This window comes from Leucoraja erinacea, chromosome 8 (assembly GCF_028641065.1).
Source record: "Leucoraja erinacea ecotype New England chromosome 8, Leri_hhj_1, whole genome shotgun sequence".
Lineage (NCBI taxonomy): Eukaryota > Metazoa > Chordata > Chondrichthyes > Rajiformes > Rajidae > Leucoraja > Leucoraja erinaceus.
Genome location: NC_073384.1, coordinates 15,575,710 through 15,590,425, shown reverse-complemented (window position 1 = coordinate 15,590,425; position 14,716 = coordinate 15,575,710). Strand labels below are relative to the sequence as shown.

Genomic DNA, 14,716 nt, shown 5'->3' with positions numbered 1-14,716 from the left:
TTAAGGATAAGGGGGAAATCTTTTAGGACTGAGATGAGGACAACATTTTTCACACAGAGAGTGGTGAATCTCTGGAATTCTCTGCCACAGAAGGTAGTTGAGGCCAGTTCATTGGCTATATTTAAGAGGGAGTTAGATGTGGCCTGTGTGGCTAAAGGGATCAGGCGGTATGGAGAGAAGGCAGGTACAGGATACTGAGTTGGATGATCAGCCATGATCATATTGAATGGCGTTGCAGGCTCGAAGGGCCGAATGGCCTACTCCTGCACCTATTTTCTATGTTTCTATAGTCACGGGGAGAACGTGCAAACTTCACACGTAGCACACGAGATCAGGATCCAAGCTGGATCGCTGGTGCTGAGAGGAATTGAAAAATTATTATGAAGGATGGTTTGTCGTCTATCCTTGCTGTTTGCAGAAAGATGGGTCTTGAGTAGATGCTGGTGCTGTGACTGTACTAGAACAGTTTGTCTAGAGGCACAGTTGTGGAGTTTCAGTCTGCAGCACTAAAGCTAGAATATTTTCTAGTCCTATAGCAGTGCCAAATGGATTTTATCATTAACTCTACCACTTCAGCTCCATCATTCTTTGTGTTATTTTAGCTTTTTTGGTTAAATCCAGAAACCATCCCCGTTCATAGGGATCTTATCATGTCCAAGTATTGGCTAAGCAGTAAGTTCCATGTTTGACTTTGAGACTCACAAACTTAAAAATAGCATGTACGTTTATGTTCTTGCATTCCTTACCCATTTTAAACTGTCTTGTTTCTGAACAATATTTTATTCTAGTGGTATTTGTAGCTTGATCCTCTGTGAAACTTATTTCTTCTTCAGTGTCTCATTCTGGTTCCCACACTACTGCCAAATTAATGAAACCTGGCATTGCGCTTGTTATCTTCCCTGTGTGGATTTTAGCCGTAGCTCTGTTAAAAGTACAGTGGGATTACATATATCTGCCTCGATATAGGACATGGATTTTGTATCTTGAGAAATGTGGGACCTTCTCAGTGCTCTTCAGTTTATCTATGTTTTCTCTAATCTGCTGCTTTAAAGAATGCACAGCATCATGCAGCAAGCAGGTGGCATTTTTTGCTTGTTACATGTTGTCTGAAAACTATCCATTAATGATTAATGCAGGGGTCGGCAACCTTGTTCTCCATAGGGGCCGGGACGCATGTCTGTGAGCGGATGGTGGGCCATATCTATCATGTGTACACATGGATCCCGCCCCCATCCCACCCCGGATGGCAGGCATCAAATGACGTGTTCACAGAAGGAAGACAAAAATGCTGGAGGAACTCAGCAGGTGAGGCAGCCTCATGCAATCCTTGCATTTCTCACCCGCTGAGTTTCTCCAGCATTTTTGTCTACCTACGATTTTTCCTGCATATGCAGTTCTTTCTTAAACGTGTTCACAGAAGGTGCACGGCCATGCCGGCGGCTTTGCGCAGGATGCGGTACAGCCAGAGCTCGGCTCTCGGGCGCTGCTTCTCGGGGCGCCCGGCTGTTGCTCAGGGCGCCCGGCAGGCCGGACGATTTCGGGGTTACGGGCCGGGGGGAAAAATCCGCCTGCGATCCGGATGATTTCGGGTTACAGGCCGCATTCGTCCCGGGGGCCATGGGTTGCCGACCTCTGCATTAATCACACTCCCTTTTTGCAATACCATCACTATTTTTCTTGTATCATTTCTGTTTTTGAATTCTCTTTTGAAATGCCATTCTTTCTTATTGTTTGTTTGCTTCCTTTCTTTCCTACCTTTCGCCTGAAATGTAGTTTCTACATGAGGATTGTTATCAAAATATAATAGGTACGATAATAAGAATACTTGTTTAGAAAGTAGTTAGAAAAGCAAATAATGTTACCTTTTTTTGCTAGGGGAATTGAATATGAAAGTAAGGAGGATATGTTTCCATTGCCTCGGGCACTGGTAATACCTCATCTGGTGTATTGTTTACATCATTGGTATTATTTAAGGAAGGAGGATAAGGCATTGAAAACAGTTTTGAAATGGTTTACTCAACTATTTTGTTTAATGGGCGGATTGTCTTGAGTAAATGTTAAACGGGCCAGGATTGTACTTACTGGCGTTTTCAAGCTTGAGATGGAATTTGGTGGAAAGATGCAAGGGAGTGCGTGGCGGGAAGGGGGGGGGGGGGGGGATGATTTTGCTTGTGGGAGAATTTAGAACTAGGGGTCATTGTTTTACAAGTAAGCGGTCATATAGATCAACGAGGCAATATTTTGCTACAATGTTATGAGTCTTTGAAACTCTTCTACTACTGCCCTTTGAGGAAGAGATATTTTGAAATATTTTTATGCTGTGGTGAGTATTATCTTGATAAATAAAGACATGAAATGTTATCAAAGATGGATGGGAATGCATCGTTAGGATTACAGCCAAATTGACCTCATTAAGTGGCTGAGCACTTGAGAAACTGCATATTCTTTCACCTAATTTTTATGAACGAATTGAACAGCCTTCATTGCTTCACACTTGAAGTGTGCATTTCAATTTTCTTTATATTGTATTGCACCTTCATTATTGCAGCACAGAAGTTGAGTGAAACATGAAGTTCATAAGAGCCAGGGATATCACCTGCATTATTACAAATACATGGCGTTCAGGACATTACTAATAAATTAATTTCCCTCCTGGGTTGAATTGAATTGAATAAATTTTATTAGCCAAATATGTGTATATATAAAAGGAATTTGCCTTGCCGCTTTGCTAGCAAGTAACAACACGATATACAGTAGACAATAAAAAATGAAACATTATAATTTAAACATGTGAAGAATTAAATAAAATACCAGAGAAAAAGGAGCCTACAGACTTTTGGCTGTTGAGTAGAGCTACTGCTCGTGGAAACAAGCTGTTTTTTAAAATGTCTGGCTGTGGTGGCATTGACAGTCTGGAGTCGCCTTCCAGAGAGGAGTGCTTCAAACAGTTGGTGGCCAGGGTGAGAGTGGTCAGAGATGTTCTTACCCGCTCTCTTCCTGGCCCTTGCAGTGTACAGTTTGTCGATGGGGGGGGCGGCGGGGGAAGGTTGCAGCCAACAACCTTCTCGGCTGATCAAATGATGCGCTGCAGCCTCCGGAAGTCATGCTTGGTGGCTGAGCCAAACCAGAACATGAAGGAGAAAGTGAGGACAGACTATGATGGCAGCATAAAACTGGACCATCATTGCATGTGGTAGATTGTGTTTTCTCAGCTGCAGCAGGAAGTACATCCTCTGTTGGGCCTTCTTGACTGTGCAGTCGATGGTGGTCACCCATTTAAGGTCCCTGGAGATGATGGTTCCAAGGAACTTAATGTCTCCACAGATATGACTGCGGTGTTGTTAATGGTGAGTGGGGGGAGGGGAGGGGGAGCTCACCTAAAGTCTACAGTCAATTCCACGGTCTTAAGAGCATTGAGTAGGTATGTTGCAAAGCCTACCTGAAGATCGCTGAAAATCTGTCCCAGCCCGTGTGCGCGATTTTGGCTCCGTTTAGTGGGGGGCGGGTTTAAAACGCGATTCTCCCTAGGCTGTTCAAATCGAGGTTTTTCAGCCTAGTTAATTATTAACGAAAAATCGCTGGAAGATTCCGTAGCTGGAGCTATTTTTAGTTTTAAGGGCTTTCTTTACTCGTTATAGTAAGTTAAAAATTAACCTCTAAACCCGCGACCGCCGACAACGGGTCGGATCTCATACAGGGGAAAACGGAAGGTAGGCTGTTTATTTTTACGTTAAAAAGGGCTTCTTAAGATCCCTTTATACAAAGTTTAATGTTGCGAGTAGCTAATTTGGGCCCCATTATATCCCGCAGTATTTTTCTGGGCATTTGAGGGCACAAATCTAGCGCAATGTGAACGTTCTAAACCAGCGCTTTCACAGGATCCCACTAGAAAGCTGATTTAAATGGACTTTAATTTACAGCAATTGAACACTAAATTCCTTCCATTTGGTTGGTCTATAAATTAATGTAAATGAGATTTTAAAATCATGTTTTATTGTGAATTATTTGTGAATATTATTTGGACACTTTATATTTGTTTCAGAATGCTTCAATCTATGATAACTATTTAAAAATGTTAATCATTTATTAAGAAATGGATAGATGTTTAGATCTAGTAATTGAAGTTTGAAATTAGCTATAATTAGGTAAAACTAACTAATTATATGCTTTAATTTCAGGTCATCCAAGTAAGATTATTTTATATTTGTTTCAGAATGCTTCAATCTATGATAACTGAAAATTTCATTCAGTCATCTTAATTGGCGTTGCAGGAGCCCGAAAAGCGGCTATTCTCTCCAGGGATCCGCGGGTGCTCCCGGCACCACTTGTTGTCAAAGTCCCGCCGGCTGGTAAGAAAGTTATGGGCTTTTTGACTGTCAGGGTTGTATCAGTCTCGCAAACTTGAGAAGCTTGACAAAGGAGTCTGTGGAGGTGCAGTTGTTGGTGTAGAGAGAGTAAAGGAGAGGAGAAAGTATGCAGCCTTGTGGTGCTCCTATGCTGAGAGTCTGCGGGTGCGAGATGTGCTTTCTCAGCCTCACATGCTGCTTCCTGTCTCAGGAAGTTGATGATCCACTGACAGAGGGGCTCAGGCACAGTCAACTGGGAAGATTTGGAGTGTAGTAGCTCTGGTGTTGGTGTTCAATGGTGTTGAATGCAGACCTAAAATCCACAAACAAAATCCTTGCATAGGTCCCTTGGCAGTCCAGGTGCTGGAGGATGAAGTGCAGGCCAAGGTCCACTGCATCATTCACTGATCTGGAGAAGGTCCAGCAGAGGGTTTGTGATATTTTTCAGGTGGGCCAGCACAGGTCCTTCTAGGGTCTTCATGATTACAGAGGTCAGTGCGAGAGGCCTGTAGTCATTAAGACCACTAGTCCTTGGCTTTTTGGGTACAGGAACAATAGTGGAGACTTTGAAGAAAGCAGGGACAGTGCAGGTTTGCAGGGACCAATTGAAAATATCTGTAGAGACTGGTGCCAGTTGTTTGGCACAGAGCTTGAGGGTAGAGGTCTATGGTATCGTTAAACAAAGGCATCAGTCCTCTTTGATTCATACAATTCACCATTATTTTTGCAGTATGAAAGTGTCCAATAAAGTCTCTGTATTCATTAATGCACTTTTGGGGGAAATTTCTGTGATGTGGCCTTCAGCTCGTAACAGGCGCGTTCAGTCAATAATTATGTCTCTAATACTTCTGTTGTGAAATGATACATTTAATTCAATAGCATATTCATCTGCGGGCTTGTCCCTGACCAACGGACCCAGGCTGGTCCGTGGTTCCAGCGGTGTCTTCTTTCTCGGCCCCGGTCACGGCAAGCCCGAGCTCGGCTCTCACACCAGCTCGAGCACCAGGCTAGGCTCCAGTCAGGGCCCGGTACCACCCTCGCCACCAGGTGTCGGGCGCCGGCAGCCGCCGCACGAGCGCTAGATTGGTCCTCCCTCCCAGAGTGTCCCGTCCTGCCTTGCGAGTCCATTGTGACGTCACTTGGGTTTTTTTTCCGAAATGCGGCCCTCCCCCTCGAAGCTCATGGAATATTCTGTTTGTGAAATGGGCGCCGTCCAGAGCCATCGTGCCCGCCCACCTCATTGTGACATCATCAGTCAAAGCTTAAAAGGCATCTCACATACGCATACGCACACACACACACACACACACACACATTAACCACCCGCACACTAACCCCCCCCCTGATATTATATTAATATTATTCATTCGTTCCCTTTCCCCCATCCCCCGCCATATCCACTCATTCATAGCCCCCAACTGAGCAGGCATGTCGAGGGTGTGGAGCGGGTGAGGGAGGTATAGAGGGAGGAGTAGTGGGGTTAGAGAAGGAGCGGCAGGGGGGTAGAGAGTGAGGGGTGGGGGGGCGCGCGGTGTCACAGAGGAGGGCTGGTTCCCGAACACAATACTCCACCACTCACCCATAGGTCCCAATACTTACCACTCCCTAGAGAGGGAGGGGTAGTAGAGAGGGAGTGGTGGTGGTAGAGAGGGAGGGGGGGGAGGTGGGGTGTGATATCACTCGAAGCTCATGGAATATTCTGTGTGTGAAAGGGGCTACAAGGCGAGCATTTGTGTAATGTTTTTGTGAAAATCTAAAGACACACATATATACACGCATACAAGATGAGAGTTTTAGTATATTACCAGACCAACTGGAACCCGTTGGGTCCCTGTCACACGGAAGGCCTGGTCCTCCAACGCAATCCGTTCCCCAACGCAATATTACACCACTAACCTGTATCCCCACGGGAGGCGTGGTTCCCCCAACTGAAGTCGTTACCGAACATAAGATTCCAGCACTCCCTTGCCTCCCTCAGCGGTGGAAAAAAAAAAAAATTCCAATTGCACCTCCCCTACCTGTTCCGGCAGTTCCAATTGCAATACCAATTGGCGCTCCCCCTCCTGTTGAATTCGCCCTCCCCGTCCTGTTGAAGGACTAAGTTCAGAGTGTTCCCGTCTTGCAACTTTGTACCGAAGTGAGTTGAAAGCTGTGAAGAATGATTTTAACAGTAAAAATCTTGTGAAAGTCGGCATGGGTCTCTGACACTGGGCTGGGCAGGGGGGCCTGTGGGAGGATGGGTGTGTGGGTGGGAGGGTTTATGGGGGGGGAGAGGGGCGAGTGGACCTGGGGGAGTTGTGGGGGGAGAGGGGTGTATGGGTAGGGGGGGGGGAAGTGAGCTTGGAGAAAAGACGGGGGAAGAGCCATTGGGGGAGAGGGGGGCATCACGGGGAAGGGGAGGAGGAGCCAGCGAGGGTGACCAGAGGGGTAGTGGCTGGAATTGGCGATGCGATGGGAACTCACAGCGGGTGCTGGTCGTTCTCCTCCGCCGGGATAAGAGTCTTCGCTATACGTTTGCCAACATCTCTGACTCCAAGCTGGGCTGGGTCTCCGACTCATGGCTGGGCTGGGTCTCCGATGTTGGACTGGGCAGCGTCTCCGACACTGGCTGTCCCCCCACAGGGCTGTGTCTCCCATACTGGGCTGGACTGGGCAAGGTCTCCGACGCTGGACTGGGTCAGGTCTCCGACGCTGGGCTGCTCGGGGCTGGGCTAGGGTCCCTCCGAAAGTAGGTTGCTTCGGGTCTCTCTGAAAGTCCGGTTGGAAATGGCGCAGGAAGGGGTGGATCGTCCTGGGAATGACAAGGGAAGAGACTAATCTGTGCGGCGCTGACTGGCAGGAGAAGAGATCAATCTACGCACACGTGGTTTTTAAGATTTTTAAACCTCTCTAACTTTTACGACATTCAACTGATCGGAACAAAACTTTGTGCACTCGCAGCACAGGTGAGTGAACTGGTGAAAACGTGTAGTGCTGTCGCGAAACATTTTTGCGCAAATAGAAAGACTGTCAAACCGGAAGATAACGAGATCAGAGTTGTAGTTATGTATAAATAAGTTAAGAAATAAAGCATAAAATATTCAGTGAAGATGCTCTCTGCCTAGAGGGGAAAATGTGAATCAGAATATGTAAAAACTTTATCGTTACCACGTGGTGTTTTTACGAATATCTAAAGACACACACATATGGCACACACACACATATATATATATATACACACACACACACACACACACACAGATATATATATATATATATATCTGTTTCTTATCTTTGTTTGCAGATGATTCGATTGTATATATATAAAACACACACACACACACACACACACACACACACACACACGTATATATATATATATATATATATATGATCAGAGTTTTAGTGTACACTAGACCAAGTGCAGACCCGTTGGGAGGTGTGGTCCTGCAACTCAAGCCATTCCCGAATGTAAGATTCTAGCACTCCCCTTGCCTCCCTCAGCAGTGCTCTTAAAAAAAACCCAATTGCACTTGTCCTGTGTGTTGCAATAGCAATTCGCCCTCCCCCTGCTAATCTTTCCATTGTGATGTCATCAGTTGAAGCTGCCATCGTGACATCATCAGTTGAAGGTAGTCGGTTTGAAATTCAAGGTATTTAGATTTTTTTTTACTTTAATCAGTAATGTCAAGAAATATAGCATAAAATGTTCAGTGAAAGTGACCTCTGCCTGCAGGGGGAAAATGTGAATCAGAATATCTAAAAATCTTGTGAGTGTTGGCATTTTTAAAGCTTTAATAGAAAATAGATGCAGGAGGAGGCCTTTCGGCCCTTCGAGCCAGCACCACAATCGCGAATAACGTGTCAAATATAGGATGAAATCTTCATTGAGGCTGATCTCTGCTAGCTGTCATTGTGACGTCATCAGTGAAAGCTGGTGATTTTAATTTCAAAGTCTTTTGACTTTTTTATACTTTTAATCGGTAATGAGTTGAGAATAAGTTGAGAAATAAAGCATAAAATGTTCAGATAAGGTGATCCCGGCCTCGAAGGGAAAAATGTCAATCAGAATATGTAAAAATGTAATTGTTACCGCGTAGTATTTTCGCGATGATGTACAGACAACTACATATACACACACCTACACACATGTTCAAGATCAGCCTTTTAATAAATATATGATATGTTATGATAGATAGATAGATATCTTTTTTTAAAACTTTAATCACCAATAAGTTGTGAAATAATGCATCGTCTTAAGTGAATTTGATCACTGCTTAGAGGGGGAAAATGCGAGTCAGAATATGGAAACATTTTATCCATTTTGGCGAAAATATAAAGACACACACACACATACAAAATGAGAGTTTTCAAGTTATATACTAGACCAAGTGCAGACCGTTGGGTCTGCTCCCCCAACGCACCCGTAGCCCCCACGGGAGGCGTAGTCCTCCAACTCAACCCATTGCCGAAGGTAAGATTCGAGCACTCCTCAGCAAAGATCATAACTCATAAATCTCCCCCAGCACTGGAGTTGAAATAAAAATCCCAATAGCACCTTCCCAATTGCAATACCACTTGACCCTCCCCCTCATGTACTGCCAGGAGCTATGATGGCAACATTGTTGCAAATGTGCACTTGCTTTGAGATGCCATTGAGCTGAAAAGTTCAGAGTGTTCCTGCCAGAGTTTCCGTCTTGCAACTTTGTATTGAAGTGTGTTGGAAGCACTGAGAAATGATTTTAAGTGGAAAAACCATTTTAAATGCAAAGTTTTGTCAGATCTTTGAACATTTTCATTAATAGCTCGAGAAATGAATTTTTCAGATGAGACAAATTCGTAGTCCACGGGATAAATCTCTATAGGAATATGTAAAGATTTTACCGTTAGAATGTCGTTTTTTCGAGCAGATGTGTTTATACGGCCACACACATCCAAGATCAGAGTTTTAATATTTATAAGAAAGATGTATAGATATATAGCTAGATAGATGTGTAACGACAAGGAACAATGAAATTCCGACTTGCCGCAGCTTAACGGCCCCGTAAACACATTGTACTTAAATAAAAATATATAATAATCAAAAAACTCAATAAATCAATAACCATAATATGAGGTGACCATAATCTAAAAACAGATGTCCGGAGTGCACCCAAGGATACAGTCCATAGAAGTTCCGGGTTGCTGAGCTGGTATGGTACAGCGTTCGAGACCCTAATGGTTGCTGGGAAGAGCCTATTGAACATAGTGGTTATGGTTTCCAGCCTCATGTGCCACCTTCCCAATGAAGGAGCAAAATGTGAGTGTGGCCAAAGTGGTGAAGATCTGTGGTAGCTGTGTGGAATGAGCTTACAGTGAAGGTGGTGGAGGCAGGTTTGTTTTTATCATTTAAAAATAAATTGGATAGTTATATGGATGGGAAGGGAATGGAGGGTTATGGTCTGAGCGCAGGTATATGGGACTAGGGGAGATTATGTGTTCGGCACGGACTAGAAGGGTCGAGATGGCCTGTTTCCGTGCTGTAATTGTTATATGGTTATATCTCTACTGTATCTGTAGAAGTTCAAGCGAGCATTTGTCAACATATTGAATCTCCTCAATCTTCTAAGAAAGTAGAGACATTGATGAGTTTTCTTTATGCATTAATGTACTGGACACAGTTCAACATATTGAAAATCCAGCGGCGACCAGAACAAGTTATGACTCTTTGGGCGACTACTCACGACCATACAGGCTTCACCCCGCGACATGTCGCCGGGGTGTCGCCTGTATGGTCGTGAGTAGTCTCCTCAGTCGCCCAAAGAGTCGTAGCGTCATTCTGGTCGATACTGGATTTTCAACATGTTGAAATTTTTCGGTGACCTGCAACGACCTTTGACGGGTGCTGGCAGTCGCCAAAAAAGTCACCTAAGTGAGACAGGCCCATTAGGATTGAGTTACACAGGGATGAGCAGAGACCCAGTTTTTTGAGTTTAAGTTTGGAGGGAGTTATAGTGTTACATAGAAACATACAAAGTAGGTGCAGGAGGAGGCCATCTGACCCTTCGAGCCAGCACTGCCATTCATTGTGATCATGGCTGATCATCCACAATCAGTAACCCGTGCCTACCTTCTCCCCATTTGTCTCGACACAGTTGTAGTTGATGAATAATAGATTCAATTCAGTCTTATGCTATTTTTAGCAACAAATGCACTACTCATTTCTAGACATTCTGGGAAGAATAATTGGTTTATCTATCACAGCTAATCAGCTAGCTATGTAGCAAAGATTCCTTTTACTAAGATGGTACTATATACTAGTAACTGTGTGGCCAGCGCAGTTCCAACACAATCTTCAAATTCGCCAATGATGCAACTTTTATTGGATGAATAATGGGTTATGATAATCGATAGGAGGAGGTCAAAAATCTGACTGAATGATGCCAGAAAATAAACTTGCTCACAACGTCAGTAAGACCAGGGAACTGATTCTTAACTTCAGGTAGGAAACCCCAAGGATACATGAACCTGTCTTCATCGATGGGACTGGCGGTGAAGAGAGTCAAAAGCGTCAAGTTCTGCATGTTCATATTTATGAGGATCTATCCTGGGACCACAACATTGTTGCAGTTCCAAAGAAAGCTCATTAATGGCTCTTTCCTTAGAAGACTGAGGAGATTTGGTGTGCCGACAAATACTCAATTGAACAAAGACAACCAATATTATCAAAGACGCATGCCTTCCTGGCCATGTTCTCGTTTCGTTTCTGCCATCTGGAAGAAGGAGCAGGAGTCTGAAAATCATGACCACCAGTTTCAAGAATACCTATTCCCCAGCAATGATCAGGCTCTTGAATACTGCACAATGCTAACTTCAACAACTATGAACTCCTATGGACTGTTGTCGGTTGCTCTAAGAACTTTTTTGCACCAGTATTACATCTAATAAAGTATTGAATTTAAAAATGTATATATTTTCTGTGTCTATTGCATTTATGGGTCTGTTAAACTGCTGCAGTTATTAATTTCATTGTTCCGTTGTCAGCTCATGTGACAGTTAAACACTCTTGACTACTCTGGATCCAGTTTAACTGCTGAAATCTATGGAGATTTCTTCAGCTGAGGACTGTTAAGCCAACCTAGTTGGAGGTGGGGAGAAAGCATTTGCTTAAAATTGTTCTCCAAAATCATGATTACAGTGTTATACTTTTGAGACCATGAATGCTCACTGCGACATAAAATCATGGGAATGATAAAGACCATTACAGAGTGTGATGGTGTGGTCTTATGCAGCAAAATCGTCATATTTATGGTACATAATGTACTAAAATGATCATAAAATATACATTTCAAATGGCCAGAATTTTGCCTCTGCTTATCTTTACTCCACAGTACTGGGATCTCGTGCAGGACAGAGGCACGTGAGAGGCTAGAAGTTGGTATGGAGGGTGGTGTGGGAAAGGTTAGTGGACAGAATAGGCAGGTGAAAGGCGGAGAGCGAGGAAGGAGGGTTGGTTTAAACTGCATGTATTTTAATGCAAGGGGCCTGACGGGTAAGGTAGATGAGCTTAGGGCATGGATAGGTACGAGCGACTGGGACGTTGTAGCCATGACTGAAACTTGGTTAAGGGACGGGCAGGACTGCCAGCTCACTGTTCCGAGGTACAGGAGCTTCAGGAGAGACAGGAGTGATGGAAAAAGAGGAAGGGGGTTGCATTGTTGGTTAAGCAGGATAACACGGCTGTGTTCAGTGGTGACATTACGGACGGTTCGTCTAGTGAGTCTATATGGGTGGAGCTGAGGAACAAGAAAGGGTGTTCAACTTGTTGAGAGTGTGCTACAGACCCCCGGAATTAGAAGAACAAATGTGCTGGGAGATTACAGACAGCTGCAGGTCAAATAAGGTTGTTGTAGTAGGGGATTTTAACTTTCCCAATATAGACTGGGAAAATTATAGCTTGAAGGGTTTAGATGGGGTGCAATTCCTCAAAAGTGTTCAAGAGAGTTTTCTTAAGCAGTATGCGGAGGCCCGTACATGTGAGAAGCCAACGCTGGATCTAGTATTGGGAAGGGCAAGTTGATGAAGTGTGGGTGGAGGAGCATTTTGGGACCCGTTGACCACAGTTCGATTAGGTTTAAGATAATTATGGATAGGGACGGAGAGGGTCCATATATTAAAGTGCTCAACTGGGGTAAGGCCAACTTTAAGGGTATGAGAGAAGGTCTCGCTCAAGTTGACTGGAGCAGGTTATTCGAGGGGAAAGCAACATTGGCCAAGTGGGATGTTTTTAAAAGTGTACTGAAGAAAGCTCAGGATGTGTACGTCCCCGTTAGAGTGAAGGACAAAGCAGGCAAACATAAGGAAGCTTGGCTGAGGGAAATTGCGATGTTAGTCAAAAACAAGAAGGATGCATGGGACAGGTATAGGCGGCTTGGATCAAGTGCATCCATGAAGGAGTTTTGGGAACTAAGGAGTAAACTAAAAAAGGGTAATCAGAAGGGCAAAAAGGGGCCAGGAGATAGCTCTGGCAGGTAGCATTAATAACAATCCCAAAAGATTTTATAAATACATAAGGGGGAAAGGGGTAACTAGAGTGAGAGAGTGGGACCTCTCACGAATCAAAGCGGTCACCTCTGGGTGTCTGGAGAGCAGTCAGGGTTACCTTTGAAGAAGTACTGAAGGTACTGTCGGGTTTGAAGGCAGACAAATCTCCAGGGCCTGATCAGATATATCCGAGGACATTGCGGGGAAACTAGAGTGGAAATTGCGGCAGCCCTGGTTGAAATTTACGAGTCATCTTTAAATCCAGGAGAGGTGCCGGAGGACTGGAGGGTGGCAAATGTGCCTCTTTTCAAGAAGGGCTGCTGGGAAAATGCTGGGAACTATAGGCTGGTGAGCTTAACATCTATGGTAGGTAAGTTACTGGAGAGTATTCTGAGGGATAGGTTATACAGGCATTTGGATGGGCAAATGCTGATTAGGGATAGTCATCATGGTTTTGTACGTGGAAGGTCGTGTCTCACAAACCTGATTTTTTTTTTTAAAGACGTGACCAAAAGGGTTGATGAGTGCAGAGCTGTAGATGTTGTGTACATGGACTTCAGTAAAGCATTCGACAAGGTTCCGCATGTTAGGCTGCTCTGGAAGGTTAGATCGCTTGGGATCGAAGAAGAGATAGCTGAATGGATAGCAAATTGGCTCCATGGAAGGAAGCAGAGGGTGATGGTGGAAGGTTGCTTCTTGGACTGGAGGCCTGTGACTAGTGGTGTGCCTCAGGGTTCTATGTTGGGCCTGTTACTGTTTGTTAATCTACATCAATGATTTGGATGAGAACATACAGGGCAAGATTAGCAAGTTTGCTGATGATACCAAAGTTAGTGGTTTTGCAGATAGTGAAGATGGTTGTGAAAGATTGCAGCAGGATCTGGATCGATTGACCAGGTGGACGGAGGAATGGTTGATGGAAATTAATACAGAAAAGTGTGAGGTGTTGCATTTCGGGACATCGAACAAGGGCAGAACCTACACAGTAAATGGTAGGCCTCTGGGTAGTGTTGTAGAGCAGAGGGTACTAGGAGTACAGGTGCATGGTTCCTTGAAAGTCGAATCGCAGGTAGATAAGGTGGTCAAAAAGGCATTTGGCACTTTGGCCTTCATCAATCAGAGTATTGAGTATAGAAGTTGGGAGGTCATATTGCAGTTGTATAAGGTGTTGGTGAGACCGCATTTAGAATATTGTATTCAATTCTGGGCCCCATGTTATAGGAAAGTTATTGTCAAGCTTGAAAGGGTTCAGAAAAGATTTACAAGGATGTTGCCAGGACTAGAGAGTGTGAGCTATAGGGAGAGGTTGAGTAGGCTGGGTCTCTATTTCATGGAGCGCAGGAGGATGAGGGAAGAGGTATACAAAATCATGAGAGGAATAGATCGGATAGATGCACGGTCTTTTGCCCAGAGTAGGGGAATCGAGGACCAGAGGACATAAGTTCAAGGTGAAGTGGAAAAGATTTAATAGATATCCGAGGGGTAACTTTTTCACACAAAGGGTGGTGGGTGTCTGGAACAAGCTGCCAGATGAGGTAGTTGAGGCTGGGACTATCCCCTCTTTTAAGAAACAGTTAGACAGGTACATGGATAGGACCGGTTTGGAGGGATATGGACCAAGCGCAGGCAAGTGGGACTAGTGTAGCTGGGACGTTATTGACGGTGTGAGCGTTGGGTCGAAGGGCCTGTTTCCACACTGTATCACTCTATCACTCTCTGACTCTAAAGTGCAAAATACCTTTAAAGATAAAGTGTACAATTAATGTTTGCATTGACTGTACTCTTAATACCTTGTGGGAATAAGACTAATATCTATTATTTTGAGCTATTAATGCCAGCTATCTAATTTGTTAGCTTGACTAGTTTGA

At 44.3% G+C, this 14,716-nt stretch overlaps 1 protein-coding gene across 6 annotated transcripts in view; it reads left to right on the top strand.

Annotated features, from left to right (window-relative positions):
- Positions 1 to 14,716, top strand: part of stxbp5a (syntaxin binding protein 5a (tomosyn)) — a 235,648-nt gene that overhangs the window by 65,153 nt on the left and 155,779 nt on the right. The gene's annotated exons all lie outside the window — the stretch shown is intronic.